This window comes from Pinus tabuliformis, chromosome X (assembly GCF_031772625.1).
Source record: "Pinus tabuliformis cultivar Carrire ecotype Pingquan chromosome X, CPIR1, whole genome shotgun sequence".
Classification (NCBI taxonomy): domain Eukaryota; kingdom Viridiplantae; phylum Streptophyta; class Pinopsida; order Pinales; family Pinaceae; genus Pinus; species Pinus tabuliformis.
Window position 1 is genome coordinate 810,606,526 of NC_142308.1, and position 7,583 is coordinate 810,614,108.

Here is a 7,583-nt window from a genome sequence, read left to right on the forward strand (position 1 = left end):
ATTGAAATTACATTCCCTCATTGTCATTTGTGTTAAGGTGAGGAATGAAGGAAGAGGGCTTTCTTGACAAAGTTATAATGCCAATAAGGACCAAATGCAATTCTTATGGACATAAAGGAAGTTCTGTGTTACATATTTCTATCTTTAAAATAGGAATAATATAAATAAGACTATTATTTTTCCAAAATATATATTTAAGATTTTCGGTCCCCCAATATACTCTTGTTGTAAGTTCAAAAAAAAAATGGATATACATTTACATTCCATGAAAACCATAGATGAAATCATTATTGCACATGTATTATTCAGGACGATGAAAAAACGTATATACACAATGTAAATACATTTCCTTTCCTTCAGTACATAGAATAGATTACAAATGATGCTTGCAACAAGGTCCTTTCTTGTTGTAAGTTCAAAAAAATGGATGTACATTTACATTCCATGAAAACCATAGATGAAATAATTATTGCAAAAAATATTATTCAGGACGATGAAAAAACGTACATTCACAATGTAATTACATTTCCTTCAGTACATAGAATAGATTACAAATGATGCTTGTACCAACGTCCTTTCATGGCCTTGCACCTCCAAGACAAAACCGATTTCAATCCCCCACCTCCAAGACAAAACGGATTTCAATCCCCCGAAACTGAAGGCATCAACCGTGAAAGCCGGACATACTTGACCACCATTTTTGTCAATGATTAATCCTTTGTATTGCTTGGCCGTCTTACAGAGAAACAGACATTGGAATATATTGGTTTGGAGATAGTTGTTACAAACATATATTGTTTGTTAATGACGGTGGGCGGAGCTGCTCAAGGAAGTTGAGGAAATGCAGGTTTGACTGGGGTGGCATTGGGAAGAAGAGGATTAAGGCCTGTTGGGACCTGCTTTGTAGAAGCTGTTGTCACTCCCCAATTTTCTCTTGTCAAACTCTATGCCCGAAGAGAAGCATTGACTTTCTGCATTCCCATGAAAACTTCCTGCACATTTGTCCTCTGTCCCATTGGCAACAAGGAAAAAAAAAGTCATTAAGAAAGCATCTTTGAAAGCGACCCGTCATGATATCTTTGAACAACGAATTGCATACATCACTAACATTGAAAGCGACCCGTCATGATACATTTTAGCCAGTCTAACCGACTACTTTTTTCCTTGAAAATCATAGAAATTTTGGCAAGATTTTGATAAAATCTGGCGGGGATTTTTGTAAATCCAGATTACAGCTTGAAGTTTTCAAATTTCAAGGTTTTGGGTGCCCGATTCCGGCCACTTTTAACTGTCCGGGCAATTCCTCTGCCTCGGTAGACACTTCCATACATTTACATTACCAAAAACCACTGGAATACAATACCAAAGAAAAATATACATGGTGTGTAAACTGGTTAGTAACGTCTTTCAATTTATAAGCCACATATCATATAACCTATTAAACATGCACTGGGATTAACCAGCGCTCTAACATTGATCTAGATCCCTTGTATAATTCGCACTTTAACCCTATTCATCCTCAAAATATCTTCAAATTACCGAGAGAAGTTGTTCATGGGTTACCTTGCTTATGACTGGCTATTTTTTTGATAACTTAGCTTGTTCTAAGTGACCAACCCAACTGAATCTGCTCTCTGAGATGGCTTCCCCAGAATTTAAAACACTTTCAGGCATCAAAATAGCCTGAACATAATATACTGTGCAGCAAATTCTGACTTTGCAGTATGGTTTTTGAAGCAAGAGCAATAGTCCCAACAATAATTCTGGTCCTAGGATATTCATTGATAATTTGAAAACCTCTAGATTTTCTTTCTGACTGCAAAGGATCTGTTCCTTTGAATGCGCTTATGAATCATCCAGCACAAAGTCTGTGTCAGGCACATATACTGCCTCCTTTATCTACCCAGTCAAGCTATCTAGCATTACATAAAAGCACTAGCCTCACCAATTGTCTCCACAATAATCCAAACAGAGGTCCCAGGATGTCCACTGATAGTTTGAAAAGCAATACCTAGCTTCTAGTTTCAACTGCAAAGGATCTGTTCCTTTAAATGTGCTTACATATCATGCAGCACAAAGTCTGTGTCAGGCACATACTCTGCCTCATTTATCTCGATAGCGACCCTATCTGACATCCCAACAATTTCCTCTGATTGTCCGTGAGATCCATCTCCTGTAAGAAATGAATAAATTTTGTTTCCAATCTCAATCCAACTGCATCCTGGTTTCTTTATAACCCCATATTCTTTCATCCTTGCTCTCACACACGCTACATCTTCCCACCTCCCAGATTCAGCATATATGTTTGACAGTAGTATATAATACCCAGCATTTTCAGCCTCTAACTCAAAAAGCTCATCAGCCACACGTTCTGCAAGCTGCAAATTGGAATGAACTTTGCATGAACTAAGCAAAGTACCCCACATGCCAGGAGTAGGCTTGAATGGTATCAATTTAACAAATTCATAAGCTTCATCCAAGTGTCCAGCACGTCCAAGAAGATCAACCATGCAAGCATAGTGCTCTATTGTGGGTGCGATAGTATTATCTTGACTCATTGATTCAAAATACTGCAAGCCTTCATCAACCAGACCCGCATGGCTGCATGCAGAAAGAACAGCAATGAAAGTGATATGATTTGGTTTTATGGAAGCTTGCTGCATATCATGAAAGAGTGTAAGGGAAGTTTCACCATTCCCATGCATTCCATACCCTGCAATCATTGTGTTCCATGATACTACATCTTTGGTAGGCATACTGTCAAATATTCTGCGTGCATTCTCTAAACTCCCACATTTGGCATACATGTCAATCAATGCATTTTCTATTAATATGTTCAAGTCAAAGCCATTTCTAATTGTGTAATTATGGATCTCCTTGCCCTTTTGCATAGCTGCAAAGTGTGCACATGCAGGAATGACATTTACAATAGTGGACAAGTCAGGTTTCAAGTCTGCTTGTTGCATTTGGACAAGAAGTTGTATAGCCTCATTACCATGCCCGTTCTGTGCATACCCTGCTATCATTGAATTCCATGTCACCAAATCTTTTTGGGACATTGTGTCAAATACCCAGCTTGCACTGTGTATATGCCCGCACTTGGCATACATGTCTAAAAGGGCACTCTCTACAATCACATCTATTTCAAACCCTCTCCTGTATATATAAGCATGTATACTTTTTCCCTGCTGTAGAGATCCTCTGTGAGCACAAGCTGAAAGAATACTTGTGAGCGTAGCTACATCAGGTTTCATGCCTGCCAATTGCATTTGATGCAAGAAATTCAAGGACTCTTCATTCTTTCCGTTTTGAGAAAACCGTGCAATAATCAAATTCCATGTTGTCAAACTTGGTTTTACTACACTTAATTTCATCTGACCAAAAAGTTTCCATGCCTCATCACAGTATCCCTTTTGGGCAAGGCCTGAGATCATTGCATTCCATGAAACGACATCTCTTACTACCATTTTATCAAAAACAAGCTGGGCATCCTCTATACTCTGACATTTGGCATACATGTCTAAGAGAGCGTTTCTGACAAACAAGTTCGATTCAATTCCATTCCGAATTAGATAACAATGGATTTCCTTACCCCATTTCAGAGCCATCAAATGGCCACAGGCTGGAAGCACACCAGAAATAGTGATAGAGTCTGGCCTCGCACCTCTTGATTTCATCATAGAGAAAGTTTCCACTGCTTGTTCATAACGTCCATTCCTAACATAACCCACAATCATGGCATTCCATGTAACAATATCTCTTTGAGACATTTTGTCAAACACATGGCGTGCATCCTCCACACTGCCACATTTGGCATACATGTCCACAAGCGCATTCCCAAGCAGGCCATCTGACTGAAACCCATTCCTAAGCATGTAATCATGGACGGATTTTCCCTGCTCCAGGTCCGACATACCAGCACAAGCCTTGAGAACGCTCGGAAACGTAAAGATATCAGGCTGCATATCTGACTTCTGCAGTTCGCGAAAGAGAGTCAGCGCATCCTCACAAAATCCGTGCAAGGCATACCCTCTAATCATAACATTCCATGAATACGTATTTCGTTCGGACATTTTGTCAAATACATGCCGTGCATCAACCAAATCTCCGCAATTGACATACATGCCTATCAATTGAGTTGCCAAGAACACATCATTGTCAATTCCACTTACATGCATGTAAGCATGGACATTCTTACCTTCTGTCAATGCTTTCTTGTTGGCACACGCCTGCAACAGACAGAATAGGGCATCCGAATTACCAGCAGCAGTGCTTCCTGAGCTCAACACCCGTTTACACAGCAAAGTAACATCTCTGACCTTTAGACAAGAACCATCGTCGAAGCGCAGTTCTTCATGCCGAAGTTGTGTACATTTTCGATGAGTGGGGATGGAGAAGGGCAAGTGTTTGAGTTTGATAGTTTTAGTGCTAGGACAGAGTATAATCCGCATTTTTCTTTTGTGGGGATGGTAATCCTACCACCAGCGCCATCTGAGTTAAACCCATGGTCGACCTCCTTGCCAATCAACAGGTTGAAAATGCTTGCTCCACGACTCCATTCGGAGCAGGCCACTATCCCCACATCTACATGGCGCCGTTCAGGCAAACCAATTTATGCCAAGATCAGCGCTAAATTTCTGCCTTTTTCCACTGTCTCTCCTGTGTAAATGAAGGCATCTACAACATACTCCGATCAAATAATAATCGGGTTTCTCTTTATTTGGCAAGTCATGGAATCCAAAAGTGCTTTGTCCAATATATCTTTGTCCAATATATCTTTGAGTTGGACACATGGACAGATTATCATCAGATTCTTGAATACACCAAGGTTTCAATAGCCAAATTGCAGCTCACATGGGTTTGCTAAACTTCTTACTGCAGATACTGTAGCAAATTAGAATCCAATCACCACTTCCACTGGGTTACAGAAAGCCCTTAGGTTAGCATTCTATCCTTTTAGCTATAAATAAACAAGATTTATGAGTGTTATAAGGCTTTACCTATGCTAAGGATTCAACATTCATGTGCAAGAAATCACCTGCAAAATTTTCCCAATGGATAAACTTGTCTATCAAATTTATAAGTAAACTGCACGAACATCGATAATGGAAATCACTATCCTTGATCTCACATGGTGGGTTGAAGATAAACTTGTCATCAAATTTATAAGTAAACTGCACGAACATCGATAATGGAAATCACTATCCTTGATCTCACATGGTGGGTTGAAGAGAAACTCTATTATCAATGTAGGACTGTACACTATTTATTCAACTTCAATGAGTGTAGAATAATAATTTCAAAGCCTACTCCTCCTAGCACAAGTAATCATTCTCGTATTCTTCTTTAGATGCCAAGAAAACAGGGATTTTTTACATATATTGGAAGAACAAGCATATGCTGAGTCCAAAGTGTTTTAAATTGAAGAAAAGATCTTTGCTTAGATCATCTCAGGAATGGAAATTTAATGATGCTCTTATCGAGGCTAATAGTGATGATAAAACTTACGAGGAGTTGAAAGAGGTAATCTCAATAAGGTATCTTAATACATCATCATCCTACTCAAAGGAGAGAGATATGATACTTTGTTCATCTCTCACTCCCATTTCACCAATGATTTTCTAATGTACTCTCTAATTTACAACAAGGTTATCTTAATACATCATCATCTTACTCAAGGGAGAGATGTGATAGTTTGTTTATCACTCCCATCTTACCATTTGTACTTTATATTAATAATAGCTAATAGAAAAACTTAATTATAAAATCCATGGTTGACACATTACACTTATAATGGATCCACATCTTTATTTAGAAAGAAGGATAATGGTTAATTTAGATAGAAAACATAGGTGCAATATGTGATTTATGTGGTTCTTAAATTTGTGGATATGGTCTTTTTGATTGGATGAATATGAGTTGTAATTTGTTATTGTGGGTAAAACTTATCAATGTGATAAGAAAGCATACTATGATGTGTATAACAAACATATATACTATAGAAAGATACCAAATTAATCTAGATCTACCAAATTCTAGATCTATTATGCACCAAGAGGGATCAAATCCTTCTAGGTGCAAGCATTCTTTTGAGAGTGTAAAACTTAAGGAAAAGTTTGTGCATAGAAGAATTTAATTTCTCTCAATGCATGATAAATTCAAAGTTAGATGGATTTATGCTAGTAAATATAATATAGAATATTATTCTTAATTTATATGTGAAAATATCATCTCTTCTTCTTTTTAAGCATACAAAGAAATTAACTTAAATATTTTTATTGATATTTTTATTTTTTATTTTAATAAATAAATTATAAACTATTATTTTTAGTTTTTTATTTTATTTTTTTACTAAAATCTTCATATTTTAATATTATAAATTATTATGTTATATTTTTTTTGTTTAAAAAAAAATTCAATATATTGTTATTTTTAGTTTTGAGTATTTCTAGTTTTTAGTAAATTTTTTTGCTAAAAAAATCATATTTTTAATAGTATGAATTAAAAGGACACGTGTCAACTCCACTTTGAGCATGGATGGAATCACACATCACCCTCATATTGGGTTTAGAATGCACCTCTTAGCACAATAATACTAATCAAAAGGACAAAAAAATAACTAATTTGGTACTTACTTATAAATGGGGACATAAAGTAGTTACTCATGCAACAACGCTATGTATAACCTTCTTAAGGTTGTAATGTAATGTGAAGCAAGCAAATATCATAGTTTCTACAAAGCTTGTGAATCTTAATCAACTTTTACAGTGTCATTCAAATCTACTTCAAGAACCTACAATACTTGGTTCAAATAGAACAATCAATCATACAATAAATATTCTTCATGGTTTCCTCTTATAACGTCTCATTGTATTGCACCTCAATAATACACATTGATGAAGTCAAAAGGAAAATTTAGGATTTGTTAGATAAAGATTCCACAAAACCAAGCATTTTGCGTGACACATCAATAATATTTCTTGTAATTAAGAAATATCAAACATGTAACTAAGAAATATGAAACTAGGCATATATATGTTGATTATAGGGAATTGAATAAAATCACCTTCAAGAATCAAAGTTACTTCCTTGTAGAAATTGCAAGAAATTTGCTACTGCTAATGAAATTGAGTTGAAATCAAGAGACAAAATTTCTTTTACTATTTTGTGAAAAGGAAAACACACGATAGAAACACATGCAATAAAATGCAACCATCAAAACACAAGGAACACACTGATTTTACAGGGGAAACCAAGTGGGAAAACCCCCTCTGCTGCTTTACATTAATTCAAATGAGAAGTATAAATAATTGCAATGTCTTGCTTCAACTCTAAAGCACACCCTGCACTATAAAACTATTCTCTTGCTTCCTAACCTGCTCTGGCCAACACTTAGCCGATTCAAGCCTCAACCAATCTCTTATTTCCTTGTGCAATCTTGAAGGAATTAAGCTCCTAAATAATAGGGAAATTCCTTATTTCCTTGTGCAAATCTAAAGGGAATTGATCACCTGCTAAGTGCAAAAATCCCATTACACTCAACAATATACAATTATAAATACAAATGTGCCTTTTCCTTCCAC

General features: G+C 36.3%; 1 pseudogene across 2 annotated transcripts; it reads right to left on the reverse strand.

Annotated features, from left to right (window-relative positions):
• Positions 1-279: 279 nt before the first annotated feature.
• On the reverse strand, positions 280-5,081 carry LOC149142256 (pentatricopeptide repeat-containing protein At1g11290, chloroplastic pseudogene; annotated as a pseudogene). Of its 2 annotated transcripts, none has more exons than XR_016264156.1 (2): positions 1,564-5,081; positions 280-1,007 (listed from the first exon to the last, which is right to left on the reverse strand). The product of XR_016264156.1 is annotated as a pentatricopeptide repeat-containing protein At1g11290, chloroplastic pseudogene, transcript variant X1 (transcript). The 2 variants fall into 2 exon arrangements; XR_016264157.1 differs by having other exon boundaries at positions 280-3,974; positions 4,199-4,335.
• Between the last annotated feature and the right edge of the window lie 2,502 nt (positions 5,082-7,583).